This window comes from Daucus carota, chromosome 4, assembly GCF_001625215.2.
Source record: "Daucus carota subsp. sativus chromosome 4, DH1 v3.0, whole genome shotgun sequence".
Taxonomy (NCBI): domain Eukaryota; kingdom Viridiplantae; phylum Streptophyta; class Magnoliopsida; order Apiales; family Apiaceae; genus Daucus; species Daucus carota.
The window spans coordinates 22563233-22583292 of record NC_030384.2 but is presented as its reverse complement, the minus strand read 5'-3'; the positions used below and the strand labels follow the sequence as shown (position 1 = coordinate 22583292).

Genomic DNA, 20060 nt, shown 5'->3' with positions numbered 1-20060 from the left:
CGATAAAGGGGTTGTTATTCACCTTTAATATGGTTGAGGAAATTTGAAGTATCCGAAGAAATATCATCGTCTTCATTGTCTGATTGACCCATTACTTGTAGGGACTTGATTAAAACTAGCTTCTAAACAATCAATCCCCTCTTGTTCATGGCTATCTACTAAATTTGCCTCCCCATGTCATATCCATTGTGTATAAGTTTGATCAATTCCATTTTAGAAAATATGGTTTCTAACTGTTTGGGCTTTCCATGATTTACTATGTGTGCACCTTAAGCATGGACAACTAATATTTTCTTCGTTGTACCCATTCTCAAATGCAACCATTAATAGATCTTCAACCCCTTTCTGAAATTCTTTCGTTTTTCTATCTGTTGATAACCTTGATCTATCCATCTTTTGATATAAACAAACTGACAAAAAAAGTCACATCATCAAAACAGAGCAATGGTAATCAAGACAAAACGTAACTACAACTTAAGCATACAACTTAACTGTCTACTAACTGTAATGTGACACTAACTACAACGAAATCTTAATACTTTTCGTATAACTACAGAACACAAATCTCAAACAAAAGAGGTCAAGCTAAAGCATATAGAGGTTTCATCTCGACAACTACAACTATATTCAAATCTCAAAGAATCTGCAACTACAACTATATTCAAATCTTTGGAATCTTCAACTACACAATCTATCAAATACTAACTACAACCAGAAGCAGATTAATTTATAATTGAGTATACAACTACAACTACAACTTAATACTTCTCATATAAATACAGAACACCAGTACAGATTACAAATTTAATGTAACAACGAACAAATCTAACAATGAGGTTGACTAAATGGATTTACAAGTAAAACCCCCAATATAGAAATCTAACAAATCGAAACCTAAAATCTAACAGATCTAATTAATCGAAGCTAGAAATAATGGAACAATCTATCAATTGAGCTTGAGTAAATAGTTTACCTATAATGAAAAAACGGAGGTTGAGTAAATGGAGGAGGAGGACGCCGTGAAGGAGGAAAGAGTGAGAGTGATAAGATGAGGAATGTTGAGAAATACCCTAATTTTGTTGAGACACAATTAAAGCTTCGGACATAATAATTGTGCTGTTACCTCGTGCAGGTTCGTATAATATTAGGTTTTTCTAGGATAAATTATATCGGGATTATGATTTTTCACGATAAATTATATCGGGATTATGATTTTCCACGATAAATTATATCGGGATTATGATTTTCCACGATACATTATATCGGGATTATGATTTTCCACGATAAATTATACCGGAATTATGATTTTTCACAATAAATTATACTGGGATTATGATTTTCCACGATAAATTATATCGGGATATTGGTTGTCTCGGATAAAGTATATATTAAAATGTACATATTTCAGGATTGTTTTATATCTATCGAGGTTATCTAGGACAAATAATATTCATACGTAGGTTCTCTCCGATTCATTATATTTGAATCTGGGTACTTCGTGTTTGTCTTTATCCAGGTTATAATCTCGAGTATCTCATATCGGGTTCTATGGAGTACATTATATTCGAATATGTGTACTTTGTGTTTGTATTTCATCTAGGTTATAATCTTGAGTATCTAATGGCTGGTTGTCTCGGGTCCAAATATTCGAATCTGGGTACTTCGTGTTTGTCTTTTATCCGGGTTATAATATCGAGTATCTAACAGCGGAGAAGGCCATGGTTGCGGAGAATGCTGAAGAACATGAGAGTGTATTGAAGGACGTTGCTAATGCTACACCAAGCCTGGATAATTATGAATTAAGGCAAATGCTGAAAAAGGCAAATAAAAGGTGGTAGATGAAGATGATGACTCCGCCCAAATTTAGATTCCCACTTTTCTTTAAGTATAAATTTAGATACAGTTTTAATATCCCGACAAACAAGAAACAGATAGATATGCTAAAAAGGAAAAACATTTATTTGGCATGTTTTAAGCAATATCTTTAATATTAAAGGGATGAAACCTTAATTTGTATTATATAATCTACACACATTAATTTTGAACTTTCTTCTAGCAATAGTCCTCATAATTCATAATTTCTTAAACCCTTAAAAATGATAATGTCTTAAGAGTCGAGGTTGTGAAAGATAATGTTCACGCTCATCATAAACACAGTATATATAGTTTTTACTTGATAATGTTATAATCATTTTAACACATGTACACTTTATAGTTCATAAAATAACTCTATAAAGAAAGTAAAATAGTTGATGTTGCAAAAGTCTTCTCAATTACATTTGGAGCTTCTAACTAATATGTTCATGTAGAAAGTAGATCAAAATTTTCTTTTGTTTGTCCAACAAGTGGAGAGTTACCATTAATTATGCATGGGCTAAGATAATATGGTTTTAATGCTATATGACATTGCTTGTAGTAATCATGGAGCTTAAAATTCATTACCTCATTGAATTTGTACCAATTCCCTCTACTGTAGAACAATAATAGCAAGGTAAAGTTAAAAAAAATTATTTCATTTTCTTCAAATTTTCCAGACAATTGATACTGTTTTTGTAGCATTACTATAGTGACAAAATCAAACTTCTTGATTTCAAAATTCATGACAATTGTTGTTAAAGTGTTGTTGCATTGTTGCTCCCATTATTTTAAACTTCAACTTGCTGCCTCAATGATTAAATTTAACTTTCATTAGTGTTAAAGTCTTGATTTATTTTATCACAACTCTCTTTTATATCATTTATTAGGGGAGAGGGACCATGTGACACATCAAATTTATTACCCGCACAAGAATTTTTAGTCATTAAAATATTTTTTTGAAAAAACAAATGGATGAGTGCAAGCCACAATTTGGTAATCATCATTTTCACTCCTTTTCACACTAGAATTTCAATCTACCTATCCTTTTTCATATGACAAACACATTTCAATGCATATAAACCCATCATGTATTGATGAATCATTATGTATTACATAGTCAAGCATAGAGAATTCAATTTCTGACTTGAGACTCGGTATTACTAAAACCTTTGGAGACTCGTTATTACTAAAACCTTTTGGATCCATCGCCTTGCCCTCAGAAAGATATTCGTTTCAATTCGGATCCAAATACTCAAAGGCCCTGGAGCAAGAAAATAAAACTATATAATTCTTACCCAGTTTCTTGTGAAAAGTCATTCATTGGTATTAGGCAAGATAAAATAGTTTACATAATCATGGATAATAAACGAATTAAAAAATATTTCATATCCATACCTGAAAATGAATGGGAGCATATTCTTCATTGTCTATCAAGTTTCCAATTGCACCATCACTTGCAAAAGAAAAACAATCATGGTACAATTTATTTTTACATAAAAGATGATATATATGTTGATTATATTGAACATAGAGAGAGTCAGATATCTCTTACCTAGATCTGTATTTGATAGTCTGGTTTAGCATAGACGCTAATGGAGGTTGGAGGTTGGCCTCCATTGGTAAAGGAGATTGGTGGCTGGTTTGTGTTTTATTTATAGGTAGTATTTAGGTTAATTTCTATTGGGCCTGGTCCAATATAGAACATAATATAAAAAAAATATTTGAAATTGGGGTGGCCCAAAAAAGAGTATAACATAATATATGTACTCATACCTGGCCCAAATTCAATTACAAAAAGTACATGTGAATGCAACCAAGAAAACATGTCTTACCTTTTAATTATAATGATAATGTTGTAGAACATAATGTGCATGTTGTCTAATATTTACAAATATTGATAAACAAAAAAAATTAAAATTAAAACAACTAAGATTATATTTTATCCAGTTTTCGACTCCAATACTCCAAAACTTTGTCGACTCCATACAAATTGGACCTTTTGCACGGATAAAGTTGTAACACTGGCCAAGAATATGGGTATGTAAAACTTTTTATGTTAAATTATGTGACTAAATAATTATGAGATCTAATTTATAATATAATAAATAAATAATAGTGGCCAGCTTGTAAGTGCAGCTCTAGAATTTTATTTATAGTACACGAGAAAATTTTACTGTCATGCGGAAACACGAGATTATGAGAATAATAATATTAAGCGACAAGGCAATAAATAATTAAAGTAGAGAATTATTTATAAAAGAATATGTTAGTCATAAATATGTTGTCATATAAATAATCTCTAAAATTATCTAAAAATGAGAATCCTTGAAAACCGAACTACAAGTAAATAAATATAAAGGAATTAAAATATGAATAAAATATAAAAAAGAGGAGATATTATGGCTAAAGATATTTTGCTAAGACGAAGATATTTTCTTGAGAAAGAGATATTTTTGGCAACTCTTGATATTTTATTAGAAAGAACTAGATTGAGTAAGTTTAAGAAAATGAAAAAGATTTAATAAAACAAAAAAATAAAAGAAGTAGCTAAAGCCTAATTAGAGAGAGTAGAAATTTTTAAGAAGCTAGTCAAGATTCTTGGAGGGGTGGGGATTCAAGCTAGATTTTGAAGGAGAAACTAAGTGGGAAGGAAAAGATTTGCTTGGAATTTCAAGGTGCTAATCATCACTAAGGTAAGATTTCTTATTTTTATCTTCTATCTCTAAAATCTTGAATTAGATGGTAGTATTAGTTGGGGTTATCTTAAATGCACCCATGAAAGTGGGGAGGGTTTGGTAAGTGTTTAAATAGTTTTCACCAACTTGATTAGTTGCTATATATGTAAACCAAACAAAACCAAACAACACTCTCGGAAGGGTAAAATGTACACAAACCATGCCCCTACTCTAAAGAATAGGGAGGCTGTGTACGCGCAGACACCTCCGCAGACACCCGACTCAGTGCAAGACAAAGTATTGTGTGAGATATATGTAAATAGTACATGAGCCCATGGTTGCTAACATATGGGACTCACCTTTATGGCGAATTCACCTGTCAATGAAAGATCTGAGCCTCTTCGTCAAAGCATACGGCCATAACACTCAAAAACCTCTTTGTCGCTAATTCATCTGTCCATCAATGATCTCTAAATCAAGAAGGTAAGTTTTGTAGGATAAAAATAAAATCTTTTAGTAGTAAATTGTATGAATATTTAGCAGAATATTGCATTCTTCTTTTTATTGTGTTGGTGTGAGTCATAGTGCACACATATGTATATGACAAAAAAACTAGGGTTGATAATAAGATTTGGGGGTTTTTGAATTTTTTTGATCTTTGATAAATTGAGGGTGATTAAATGGGTTGAAGTTGTTGGTTGAGAGGAGACGGTCGGAGAGGCAAAAGACTACCATGTCCGTGAAGTCCGACTACGGTGGTGGGTTTTGTTGGCGGTTGCAACGGCGTCGGATAGAGGAGAAATAGTGGGAAAAGAGAAGTGAAGATCGGGTATGGGCTCTGTTGTTTGTGGTGTGTATGAAGTGGGTGTGTGTGACTTGTGTGTATGCGTTTGGCAGTGGAAAAGACGAGCCGTCGCCACCTCCGACGGTGGCAACGCGGTGGAGGTGAGGTCAAAGGGGAGAGAGACGAGAGAGGGGAGAGATTTGTGATGCTCGATAGAAAACAGAGGGAGGAAGAGGAATAACGAGGGAGAAAGCATAGAGAAGTGAGGGAGAGGTCTTCGGAATTTGGCCAGAAAATTTCGAGCTGAAACTCGCGAAACCACCACAGCGGACGCGTAGATCGGGCTCCGACGAGGCCAGAGAGACTGGTTGTGTGCGATTGGACGTCGTTAGTTATTTTTTTTATTTCAATTATCTCAATTGATTTACACAAGTTCTCCAGCTTTAAAATCCTTCTTTTCTTGATTGGTCCTAAACCTACGTTGGATAAAGTTTTTATGGCCAAATTGAAGTTTGTGATTTATTCATAATACTCTTCACCAAATGAAATTGAGGAAGGATGGAGTTATGTCATGTCATAATTAGTTAAATTATCAGAAAATAAATTGATATCTAGTATGTTTAGGAGGCATAAAACTCGGATCTCTGCATATTTTTCTGACAATCTTGTTACGGACGACATCGAGGTCTTAAAGTTCTAATTCTTTATTCCCACATTTTCATGAGCACGAAGACACCTTGGTTGAGTTCTTTTCGAACTCTGAGAATGTTATGGACAAAAAAGGATTTGTAAGGCAGGAGTTGAGAAAAATTCCCCCAATGCACCAAGGATGGAGACTTCATTCCAGATTGAAAAGATACTTCCTAGGTGTATTCTTTGTCTCTCTACTACCATGTAAGAAAAGAAATTAAAAATGCTTGTTTTCATACTAGCTAGCATTTACAATATGACACAGATCAATGAAACACATTTTTTTTACATGCAAAGATGAAATGCTTAGAGGCAAACTATTTGAGGCACATATTTATATACGTAATACCGTTATATTCCACATCCTTATCTATTTATTCTCATAATTTAGAGAATAAACTTATAGGTCTATTTAATAAGTATCTGTTATCCAAAGTGACAATGACTCCGATTTGAGTTTTAAATTTTGTAACTCATACAGTTATATGTGTTGTCATGCATTTGTTGTATACCACTAATATGTCATTCATACAATCCCAGTCAGTTTATTAAAGCTAGAGGAGCAAAAACGCATTAAATATCCATTCTAGCAGGAGTTTGTATTGGAGTAAGATTTTATATATATATATATATATATATATATATATATAATGTCCCACTCTAATATAAGCCACTAAAATGCAAATGAATGCAATTTAGTAGAATGGCTAGGACTTTACGGGGAGAGATGGATCTCAAGGTGGGCCTAGATGGAGCTCGGTAGAGCCTAGGGTCGGGGTGGGGCGTGGGCATACTCCAAACAGGCTGTAGAGAGCCCAACACTCCAAATATGGCCTCATCTCATTCCCACTAGGCCCCACCACATTTAGGCACACCTCGGGTCCATGCCCCACAACTTTTCTCATTCTCTAATTGCATTGATATATATTTTGTCATTACTTTAGTAATTTAATTGTATTGGATTAATATATGTATATATATATATAGAGAGAGAGAGAGAGGGAGAGAGGGAGAGAGAGGAGTTCCTTGGGGGACAAAACATTGTGGAGTCTTGGAGACCACCCTTATAGCCGTTGGATGGAAACAAAATCCAACGATCCACGTTATATCCGCGCTAATAGATTTTTTTGATACTTGTTAAAAATAAAAAAGGAAAATACGTAATGGGTGTATACTGCAATCCCGATTGAGCGGTTATCAAAATCCCGCAAACAACTCTCTTGTGCAAATCTGCCGTTACGAAGCAAGCAAAACACAGAATCCGAGTACTCTCTTTCTTATTCAGAGCGATTTCTTTGTTCTTCAGAGAACATTGACTTGTCCTGTACAAACAAGTGCCGCACCGATGAGTACCGAGTCGAAATATAGTCCAAGTACTGCACTTTTGCCTTGTCCGATATTATCTTGTAATTGTGTTCTGCATGTCGATTTTAAGGTATTATCTGTTTATGACAAAAGTTTTTTTATCTCTCACTGTGTTTTCGATTAGCATTCGGCGATTTGATTAGGGGCGATTGTGGTTTTTTTGTGATTGGACAAAGAAGGGGTTGCATGTCAGTGTTTGGTGCTAATTCTTTGTTGTTAATGTATATTTTGTTGATTTTGCGGAACAAAAGTTTGTGGTACATCACTGATTCAATTCAATTTGCTAAATGTTGTGCATTTCGAGTGTCGTGAAGCTTATGACCAAATTGGGGTTTTAAGAAAATGTTGGTACTATGTACGACTGATTAGTTTGTGACGGTCTATAATCTTTCAAGTCTTGCACCGGGGAAACTGTTTTTTAATTATTATTATTATTTTTTGGGTGGGGGACTATGTGATGAGTTTACAACAGGACGATTAGTAGCATGCTGCAAAGGATTGCATTTTATTTTGAGTATCATATAATAAAGATGTTTTGTTCTGAAGTCATTAAGCACGTCATCAAGATTCCATCATCAAGCAAAAATCTCGGATCTTCTGAGAATGGCTTATGTAGAGCATTCCATCATCAAGCAAAAATCTCGGATTAAATGGGAATCCTACGGTGAAAGTAATTCTAAATTTTTTCAGAAGATGGTGCAGTATAGATTGAAGAAGGGCCATATTCATGGTATCTCTTCTTCCAGAATAAATGGTGTCAAGATCCTCCAGATATTAGAGAGGCTTTTTATTGTCACTTCAACTCTTTCTTCAACAGGAAGTTTGAAGGAATTAATTATGAGATTGGAGATATAGTTTCCGCCAAGCTTTCTTCAGAAATGGCGTGTCAATAGAAAAAGATTTCTCTGCGGAAGAACTATTTATGGCTTTATCTTAAATGAGCTCAGACAAGCCAGGTCCAGATGGCTTTACAACTGCTTATTCGAAAAAGATGTGGCCAGTGATGTACAAAGACATTGTTGAAATGGCTAGGGTTTTTGCCAACACAGGTTTCCTGCCTACCGGACTTAACTCCTCTTTCATCTGTTCAATCCCCAAGAAAGACTCTCCACAGCAAGTTTCAGATTTTAGGCCAATAAGCTGATTAACTGTGTGATTAAAATTCTTTTGAAGACTCTTGCTTTAAGACTTATTTCATGTCTCCCCAAGATTGTTTCAGATGTTCAATCAGCCTTCATTAAAGGTTGAAGCATTATGGATAGTTTCTTAATTGTTCAAGAAATTGTGCTTAGTCTTCTAACTAGGCAAAAAGAATGCCTGATCCTCAAATTAGATTTTGAAAAGGCCTTCGATTCGGTCGATTGGCCTTTTCATTTTGAAATCTTGGAAGCTTTTGGTTTTGGTTCAAAATGGATTGGTTGGATCCAGTCTATACTGGAAAGTACTTGCATGCATGTCTGTTCTTGTGAATGGTAGTCTTTCGGAGGAATTCAAGATATCGAGAGGCCTTAGGCAAGGGGATCCGCTGTCCCCCATGCTCTTTCAATTTGGTTGGAGAATTTTTGCACTTGCTTCTTGACAAAGCTATGAATCTTGGTTTTTTCCAGGGGCTAAAATTAAAGGATGGTCATATACTTTCGGATGTCGAGTACGCGGATGTCACGATTCTCTTCTTTGATAAGTCGCTATTATCTTGTAAAGGCATAAAGATGGTGATCTACGTTTTTCAAATGCTCATGGGACTTGAGATTAATTTTTGTAAAAGCACTCTCTATGCGAGCAATCCTAACAGTCATTTGATGAGAGAATGTGCTGAGATTTTAGGGTGTAATTGTGATTCTTGGCCATTCACATATGTTGGCTGTACTGTTGGCGCATCTCCAACGAATCGAAAATTCTGGTGTCCAGTTATTAAGAAATTCAGAACTAAGCTTAGCCATTGGAAGTCATACTCTCTTAACAAAGCAGGTCGAGGTATCCTTATCAAAGCAGTTTTATATATTTTCCAGTATATTATTTGAGTGTTTTCAAAGCTCCCAAGGGAGTGATCGAGGCGGTAGATTCTATAAAACGACGCTTCTTCTGGAAAGAACTTGATTCCCAAAGTCAACCATGATGGCAGATGCCTCTAATAAAATGGTTCACAATATGTGATTCCAAATTTCATGGTGGTTTAGGTGTGGTTTTCTTGCCTAAAAAAAATGATGCATTGCTCTCGAAATGGTGGTACGTACAAGTTTAATAAAGAAAAGAATAGCTTGTGGAGACGTGTGCTCACTGGTAAATATGGTCCTGACTCCTATATAAAGTCAGAGAGGATCGCGAACAGGGTATAAACTGGAAAGCTATCTCCTGTTCTTAGCAGTGTAACTGGTATCTCTACTAGATGCTTTCTAATGGGCTGTTCTAGTGAATATTTTAGTTGGGAGGTTGGAAATCGTGAACACATTGAGTTCTGGTTGGACAGATGGAACCCCTTAATTACGGAAGCTTAATTTCTGGTTTAAGGATTTGTATCAGAAAATCAATTGCAAAGAGATCTCCCTTGAACATATTTACACTGTTTGGCAGAAGAATCTCTTGTCTTCCTTATGGCTAGTCCCTTTGTCTCGACAGGAAAAAATGGACTTGAGAGTGCTTGAAGATTTGATTCGAGAGATCTCTCTGTGCACCAAGGAAGATTCACTTATTTGGAGGGGTTATAAAATTTCTTTCAGGGTATTTAAAGTATATGACTCCATGTTATTTAACAATCAAACAATAAAAGGATGGGATGCTCTATGGAATTTGAAAATTCCTCCTAGAATCAAGATTTTTGTGGCAATGTGGTCATAAACGTTTATCTACTCTAGCTCTTCTGAAACATTGCTCGATTAACATAGGTTCCAGCTGTCAATGGTGTTGGCTTGACGAAGAAGATCAAGAACATTTGTTCTTCAGATGTTCTTTAGAAAAAATCGGATGGTTGGTTCTAAAACGTTGGTTGGAAGTGGATCTTTTTATAAGGGACTGCAGAGATTTTATAGAATATTTTGCGCTAGCTCGATGTAAATACTCCATAGAAGGTGATGTAAATGATCATACCCCATCCTTGAGGTCCAAAACTTGCAGTTATTTTTTTTGTCCATTTTTGGCTTTTATCACTGTGGGTTATCCATTCTTGACTTGGTCCTAACCCATTTGCTAATTTGTACTAGAGTTGCGTTTTATTTGATTAAACCCGTATTCTATCTGGGTCATAAATCGGGTTTCAGTTACTGTGGATAGTGTTTAATTACTCTCCAATTTCTCCGTCCTGATTTTCAGCCTGATATTTGCACATCTAGAACAACTTGAATTTCAAACACATCTTCTGCTTGCATCTTCTTCGTGATGAAAACTACGTGGAATTATTAGTGGAACATAATCATCTCGGTTTGTACAGGTATCACTATTTTATTGACTCTCATATTATGTGTTAATTAGGATTGTGTTCTGTAATTATATATGACATATGCTTCATTCTGTTAAACTCTTCGGATTGTGTTCTGTAATTGTATTATCAATTGATGGTAGTTTAGAATTAATATATACCAACCCTTTATAAAATTACATGTGATCAATCAAGATACTAATCCAATTAAGTAGATGATACAACTATATATTACAAGTATTCATTCTTCTTTGATAATGTTACAATCTATTTTCTTGAACCTTTATGTTTGTCCAATGTACTAATCAGTCAAGTAAATGTAGGTTGTCCTATGATTCTAACAGCTGTAAATAGCAAAGAAAACGTGCTCACTCTTTTGAAAACCGAATCAACATCAGTAATCAATCGTGTGTAATTATTTGGAATATTTTACAGGTTATAAATTGGAGGTTCTTCTGGATCCAGTCTCACCTTCTTTTTTAACAAATTTATAAATTATGAGTTATTAAATATATTTGTTATTATTTTTTGTCTTTAACTATATGCAAGATAAAAGATTAGATGTATCTAATGGCTATGATTGGCAAGAAAAATGATAATTTTATGACTCATTGTTTCCAAATTCCTTTATACAACTTATGTGATTTTCTCTGCAGGACGAGGTTTTAAACAAGAGCAGGCCAAGAAAATATTGCAGAAATCAATTTCCTGCTTAAATGGAGGCTGGAGCGCAGATTTGAGCTGTAACCAATGGGTGCCCCCAAGCAGAAATGGACCTCAGAAGAAGAAGCTGCTCTTAAGGCTGGTGTCAAAAAGCATGGTGCAGGTAAGTGGCGTACGATCCTTAAAGATCCAGAGTTTAGCGGGGTGTGTTGTATCTGCGCTCAAATGTGGACCTCAAGGACAAGTTGAGGAACATGAGTGTCATAGCCAATGGATGGGGTTCTGGAGAGAAGGCTAGGTTGGCACTTAAAACAATGCACCAGAGCTCTAGAGATGATGATAATTCTGTTGTTTTTGTATATAGGATTCTAGTATAGTTTAAGTATATAAAATATAGAACATAACATAAAAAGGAATAGTGAAACTATTTTTTCTTGGAATATTTTGTTGTTCTGATATATTAAAAGATATTACAAGCTTCTCCATATATAGTAGGATAGTTCAGATCATCAGGAGGTTACAAACTTTTGAGTTCCATGAATCACAATCAATGTGAGTCTTTACATATTTCTTTATGAATCTAAAACAAATACATTTTCAGGTTCAATGAATATATATATGTAGCCTTCCGGAATATTCCTCAGAACACAAGAGTTAATTTTATCCAACATATTCCTCCCTTAAACTAACTCTTTTCGATCTTTCATTCCCATCAACCTTTTGTATGTATCAAACAAATTTCCGGACAGCGGTTTGGTCAGCACATCCACAATCTCATCACGACTAGCAACATGACGCAAATACACATTCTTCTCCTTCACATGCTCACGAATAAAATGAAATCTAACATCAATGTGTTTGCTCCTTTCATGATGTACAGGATTTTTGGCAAGCTCTATTGCTGACTTGTTATCAATTCAAACTTTAATAGATTTTTGTTGTGGACAACTTAATTCACTAAGCAACCTTCATAACCAAATTGTTCTCTTCTGCCACAAGGTTGCTTTGTCCTCCATCTTTACTTGCATACATGTCTCTTGTATGTTCTTCAAATTCAGTTTGAACATTCGATTTTGAGACATCTCTATGTGTGCTATAGTCCTGCCATTTTTGTCCTTCAATATCATGACTTTACCTTCCATTAAAATTGAGTACCTTTTTTCAAGTAGTTATCCCAGGCTAAGAATATTGTTCTTCATGTCCAGAACATAATAAACATCTTCAATTCTGCCTTCTCTTCCATCCCTATGAGAAAAACATATTTCACCATTTCCTTTAACCTCAATTTTTGATGAATGTCCAAAAGAAACAAATCCGGAATCGATTTCTTTTAAATCAGTAAAGACGTGCTTGAGTCCTCACATATGATTGCTAGCACCGCTGTCAAGATACCAAAGAACCTCCTCTGCTGGAATAGTATCTTTATAGGCCTTTAACAAAACTCCATCTTGTTGCTCTCCTGTTTCAGCTATGTTTGTCTTTTCTTCAACCCTTTTGTTAAACCAACAATCTTTGGCAAAGTGACCAAATTTTCCAAAATTATAACATTCAATGAATCTGCCACCTCTTCCAGAATTTGTTCTTCCTCCTCTGCTGCGACCACGTCCTTGTCCTCGCCAGTTTAGTTGATTTGTCTGCTCTCTTCCTTCAAATCTATTGCTTACATATCCACGTCCTCTTCCTCGGTTAAAATTTTGATTTGCACGTCCACGACCTCTCCCTCTAGTGTGATGTGAATACAGCATCGTATCTTTGTCTTCAACAGAGGCATTAGTTTTTAACACCTAAGATTCTGTCTCTTCCTTTTTTTAACAATATTCTTTCTGAATATGATTGTAATGATCCCATGAGTTGATCAGTGGTCATGGTTTCCGTATCATTTGATTCTTCAATAGAGATTCCAACAAGTTACAATTTTGTATTCAAAGATCTCAATATTTGTTTATTGACACAAGCATCTTCAATTTTTTCTCCATAGTTTTTCATTTGGTTTACAACTGATGAAACCCTTGTGAAATAATGTGTAACGATTCAAATTCACCACCTAGGGTCTTAATCGTACCTTTTTACTTTATCAACACCTTTAAAATTGTTGTGCAGAATTTCCCAGACCTCCTTTGCTTTTGTTTCTCATGCCACCTTTTCAAACATGGCTTCAGCTAAGCCCATGTGTATAATTGACAAAGCAGCCTGTTGATCTTGTTTCCGTGCTTTCAGTAGATTGTTTGCTTTCAGTAGATTGTTTTTCTGAGCCTGATTCAAGGCTCCCTCATTCTCAGGTTAATCATAACCCTTATCAACAATTTCCCATGCTTCCTGTGATCCTAGCAAAGCCTTCATGCGGATACGTCCATAATTCTCTTTGGTAAGTTTTGGAACAGCAAAGGAGTTATTCATCTTGTAGGTTATGACTCTGATACTAATTTGATGGTTTTGTATATAGGATTCTAGTATAGTTTAAGTATATAAAATATAGAACAGAACATAAAAAGGAATAGTAAAACTATTTTTTCTCGGAATATTTTGTTGGTCTGATATATTAAAAGATATTACAAACTTCTCCATATATAGTAGGAGAGTTCAGATCATCAAGAGGTTACAAACTTTTGAGTTCCATGAATCACAATCAATGTGAGTCTTTACATATTTCTTTATGAATCTAAAACAAATACATTTTCAGGTTCAATGAATATATATATGCAGCCTTCCAGAATATTCCTCAAAACACAAGAGTTAAATTTATCCAACAAATTCTATGACGGTTGCTCATTTAGATCAGAGCGATGAAGAACTTCTCGATGCGCAGCCTCTTGCAGTTTTTATGGGTTCCCCTCCACAGATTGGTAGTTCTAAGTGATCTATTATAAGATTGGACAATCTTATTATGAAAGCAATAACCAACTTGAACCTGTTGGTTCTAATAAGACTATTATTGGTACATATGTAGAGAAACAATATTGGGCGCCTCCAAACTTCAAAAGACTCCTTTCTGCTAAATTGAAGTTTTTGACTAATACCGGTAGACTGATAAAGATAAATAGGTACAAAATCGCATCCACTTTGGTTTCATCTGACAAAAGGAAGCAGCAGCCTTCCATGTTACTCCTAGAGAGAAAACAGAGGTCTTATAAAGCTCATAATTTAGAATAAATATCATAATAGTAAGGATATGTGTACATATAAACATTAACATAATATGACTGAAAATATAAATAAATATAAAATTTTAATTTAAAAAAGATGAACAAAGATATTTGTTAGATTTTATATCAAATATTAGATTTTAACCCAAAGTATAACAACTATAGTTCATATCACTTTAAATTTTTTTAATTATATTGTAAAATAAAAATAATTGTATTAGTCTATGAATTTAATTTTGAGGACGTTACAACTAAAAACATGTAACAATCTGCAAAGATATTAGTTGACGGTCTACAAATAAAAACAATCGGTTAGGGATAAAACTACAAACATGACCCATGTACGAAACACTAACATCCTACTATATTGTATTTTTATTAGTCTATATCACAATAATAAACATATTAAAATCAATTACTTAAATATTAGAAATTAAACGTTACCGTGTGCCAAGCACGGACAAGTTTGAGAGTTTATATAATTGATGCATGATTACCACTTTGAGAATTAAAAAAATCACTATTTAATTTACTTTCCCCATAAGCTACATTTACGGCTTTAAAATATTTTACTACATCTTGTTAACATAGTATCACTTAGGTTAAAGTTGACAAGATATTCTCATCTTCTACATAGAAAATAAACTTTCTATCGTTACAACCACAAAAATATAGTAAGATTGAGACCTTGGGTATGTAAGTAACACATGGTATTTTGGTTTTCTCACAACAATTCACTAAATAACATCTTAAAAGTGCCCCAATTTAGTTAATGATGAATTCACATATATAAGAGATGCAAACAAAAATTCAAAAAATACATAACAAAAATATAACAGAGAAGGTGGATGGTACTCAATGTGTAATCTAATTATCTAAAAAAGATTCAATCATACATTCACAATTTGAATAAAATCAAAGTATAACACATGGATAATCTAAAAAAGCTTCAATCAATTTACATGTAGTCAAATTGACTAATTTTTGACCAATTATTAAAATATATTTATTTCTTGTTTTAGAAAATAGAAAGTTACATATTAAAATAGACTAGATTTACTTTTCGATTATTTTTTTTAATTCTTTTTCCAATTATGTAATACATATAAATTTCAATCAAAGTATAGTCAATTTAACTAGTCAAAAGTCAAAAGCGACATGTATATAGACCGAAGGAGTATAATTCTTACTCAGTTTCTTGTGAAAAGTCATTCATTGGCATAAGGCAAGAAAAAATAGTTTACATAATCATGGATAACAAACCAATTATAAAATATTTCATATCCATACCCAAAAATGAATTGGAGCATAATCTTCATTGTCTATCAAGTTTCCAACTGCACCATCACTGCACAAGAAAAAAAAATCATGATACAATTTATTTTTACATAAAAGATCAAATAAATGTTGATTATCTTGAATATAGAGAGAGTCACATATCTCTTACCTGGATCTCTATTTGGTAGTTTAGGGTTTAGCATAGACGAGGTTGGAGGCTGGCCTCCCTTTGGCAAAGGAGATGGGTGTCTCGTATGTGTTTAATTTATAGGTAGTATTTAGGTTATATTCTATTGGGCTTGGTCCAATATAGACCATGATATAAACAAAATTTATTTTTAATTGGGGTGGCCCAAAAAAGAGTATAATAGAATATATGTTCTCATACATGACCCAAATTCAATTGCAAAAACTACATACGAATGCAACCAAGAAAACCATGTCTCGCCTTCTAAGTACAATGATAATGTTGTAGAACATAATGTGCATGTTGTCCCATATTTAGAAATATTGCTAAACAAAAAAAATAAAAATTGTAACACCGGCCGAGAATATGAGTATGCAAAACTTTTTGTTAAATTATGGGACTAAATAATGTTGAGCTCTATTTATAGTATAATAATAAAATAATAGTGGTCAGGGTGTTAGTGTAGCTCTAGAAATTTTATTTATACTACACGAGAGAATTTTATTGTCATACGGAAAAGCTAGTTTAAGAAAATTATATTGTCATATGGATTAAGCTAGTTTAAGAAAATGAAAAATATTTAATAATAAATAAAATAAAACAAGTAGCTAAAGCTTAATCAGAGAGAGAGAGTAGAAATTTGTAAGAAGCGAGTGAAGATTGGGGGGGGGGGGATTTGGGGTGGGGGGGTTTAAGCTAGATTTTGAAGGAGAAATTAAGTGGGAAGGAAAAGATTTGCTTGGAATTTCAAGGTGCTATTCATCACTGAGGTAAGATTTCTTATTTTAATCTTCTATCTCTAAAATCTTGAATGAGATGGTAGTATTAGTTGGGGTTGTCTTATATGCACCCAAGAAAGTGGGTTGGGTTTGGTAAGTGTTTAAATAGTTTTCACCCACTTGATTTGTTACAATATATGTAATCATTGTGAATCAAGAAGGTAAGATTCGTAGGTTAAAAATACAATCTTTTAGTAGTAAATTGTATGAATATTTAGGAGAATATTGCATTCTTGTGTTTATTGTGTTGGTTTGAGTCATAATGCACACATATGTATATGACAAAAAAAACTAGGGTTCATAATAAGATTTGGGGGTTTGTGAATTTTTTTTGATATTCGATAAATTGAAGGTGGATTAAATGGGTTGAAGGTGTTGGTTGAGGGGCGACGGTCGGAGAGGCAAAATGCCACCACGTCGGCGAAGTTCGACGGCGGTGGTGGGTTTCGTTGGCGGTTGCAACGACGTCGGAGGGAGGAGAAATAGTGGGAAAAGAGAAGCAAAGCTGGACTCTGTTGTTTGTGGTGTATATGAAGTGGGTGTGTATGAATTGTGTGCAAGTTAACATGTTTCTGTCACAAATTTGGATAAACTAGCCAACGGTCATGATCGAAAGTACCTGTAATAAAAGCTAAGCCGCATGAGAAAAAGGATAAAGTCTTATATATTGTACTCGGTTGGTCACATCCAATTCTTTACATTTTATTATTTTTATGTCCCTCCTAATTTTTTTCGTTAAATGTTTTTTCAAAAATTGTAAATTTATTAAATAAAAATTACTCTATATAGAGAGCATATAGAGAGCAGAGAGAATAATATATTTGATTAATCTTGTTTATCTTACAAGGTGAAGTATATGGTCTATTTCTAGGCCTACAAGACAGGATTTACATGTACTTGTAAAGTCAAGAGACATGGAGTTGTAAAGTAAAGAGTCATGGAGTTACGGTGATGGATAATTTGCTAGAGTAATGTGTATGATCTCGAATTGACATATGTCGAGAACAACACAAAATTGAGGAAACTGTTGATAAATACTTCAGGCAAATCGATAATATTATCAAGGCATTGACTGTTCTCTCGATCTATGAGGGCAAAGGAACAAAAAGGAGAAGAAAGAGGAAAGTAAGGATGCAAAAGACAAGTTTAAAAAGGCGATGGCCAATAAGGGGAAGGATTAAAAGACTACCAAAGTCATTTTTCTATGCACTTGAATTTCATTGATGGTTTTTGCTTAGCTTGTGGTAGTAAAAGAATCATTGTCTTCACTACCAATTACATTGAGAAGCTTGATCTTGCATTGATTCGAACAAGGCGAATGGAAAAGTACATTAAGATGTCATGCATATTGTTCATTTGAGGTATTCAAGATGCTTTCTAGTAAATATCTAAATTCGCTGAATAGTACCTGCAGAGGAGAAACACAATCATGATAGTTAATAGTAAGTAATTAGTGTACTATATTGTATTTCAGTGAGTGTCAAGTATTAACCATCAAAACGTGGCTTAAAAAGTATTTATTTGTTGATGAATGATTTACACATTGTCAATAAAAACAATATTCCGCATTTAATTTACATTCCCCTTCAGCTACATTTCTCGCATTAGAATACTTAACTACAACACTGTTAACATACTACAACTTGAGGTCAAAGTTGACAAGCTTGAGGATATTTTCATCTTCAACATAGAAAATAAACTTTCTAAAATTACAAACCAAAAAAATACATCAAGATTAAAACCTTAGGTTCTCTCAACAATTCACTGAATAACATCTTTAAGTCCCCAAATTAAGTTGATGATGAATTCAAATATATAAGAGCTACAAACGAGAAATCAAAAACTACATAACAAAAATATAAGAGACAAGTTTGATCAGACTCAATGTGTAATCTAATTATCTAAAATGATTGAATCATACAATCAGAACTTGAATAGAATTAAAGTATTACGTGTGGATAATGTATTAAACTATATAATAAATAAAATAAAAAATATCAAAATCCATACCCGGCAAATAATTGTAGCATATTCTTCATTGTCTATTAACTTTCCCATAGCACCATCACACTTGTACAAGAAAATGAATCATGATATAATTTATTTTTACATATAAGATCGAAAAAATGTTAAATATCTTGAATATAGAGTCACATATCTGTTATGACTAGATATGTATTTGAGAGTCAAAAGAGCAAATGTCTACTTGGTAGCACAACCCAGAATGGAGACCGGCCTCTGTTGGCAGAGGCGATTGGCAGGGGATTTTAGGTTTATTTATAGGTATTATTTCAGTTATTTTTTGGGCTAGGTCCAATTTAGACCATGATATAAACATATATAATTCATTTTAAATTGGGATGACCCCAAAAAAGAGTACGATAATATATATATTCTCATACCTGACCCGATTTTAATTGCAATAACTATATGTGGGATGCAACCAATAAAATCATATATGTATTACCAGTGATGTGTTTATAATGAGATTCCACTGCTTGTGTGGATTTTTTATCTTGTATACACAAAATTTCCCGTGTTTTTTTATTTGGGTTTATTTAGCTTTGTGAACAAATAAGTACTTATTTTATTTTCTTACAAAAGATTTTCATCCTCAAAGGTGTAAATATCACCTCTAGCTAACTAACATCCTTCTCTTGAGTTTTAAAAGATGAAGGAAGTGAATATGGGAGAGCTCACCTACTTTCTTGGTTTACAAGTTAAAGAAGTAAAAGACGGTAATAGATTATAAAGAAGCAAAAACTCTCATGGAAACAGCCACTAAATTAAAATTAATCCTAATGAGAAATCTTAGGATATTTGTAATTATAAAGGTTTGGTTGGATCTCTCTTATATTTGACAGTTAGCAGACCTGATATTATGTTTTCTACATGTCTATGTGCTAGATTTCAAGCAGATCCTAAGGAGTCTCATATGATTGCCATCAAAAGAATATTCAGATATCTTAAGGGTACTCCAAATCTTAGTATTTGGTACCCCTAAAGACTCTGGATTTGATCTAATTGGTTATTCACATGCAGATTTTGCAGGATGTGGAAATATTAGAAAAAGCACATCTGATTCATGTCAATTTCTTGGAGATAGACTAATTTCTTGGTTTAGCAAGAAGCAGCACTCACTTTTAACCTCTACAGCTGAGGCTGAGTACATTGCAGCTGGCAGCTGTTGTGCACAAATATTGTGGATGAGAAATCAATTACTTGAT

The 20060-nt window shown here is 33.7% G+C and overlaps 2 long non-coding RNA genes across 2 annotated transcripts; one reads left to right on the top strand and one right to left on the bottom strand.

Annotated features, from left to right (window-relative positions):
• Positions 1 to 10491: 10491 nt before the first annotated feature.
• Positions 10492 to 11927, top strand: LOC135151967 (uncharacterized). Its single transcript, XR_010290974.1, has 2 exons — positions 10492 to 10795; positions 11440 to 11927. It is a non-coding gene; the product is annotated as an uncharacterized LOC135151967 (long non-coding RNA).
• Positions 11928 to 13933: 2006 nt separating this feature from the next.
• On the bottom strand, positions 13934 to 16113 carry LOC108218038 (uncharacterized). Its single transcript, XR_001806278.2, has 3 exons — positions 16037 to 16113; positions 15880 to 15937; positions 13934 to 14551 (listed from the first exon to the last, which is right to left on the bottom strand). It is a non-coding gene; the product is annotated as an uncharacterized LOC108218038 (long non-coding RNA).
• Between the last annotated feature and the right edge of the window lie 3947 nt (positions 16114 to 20060).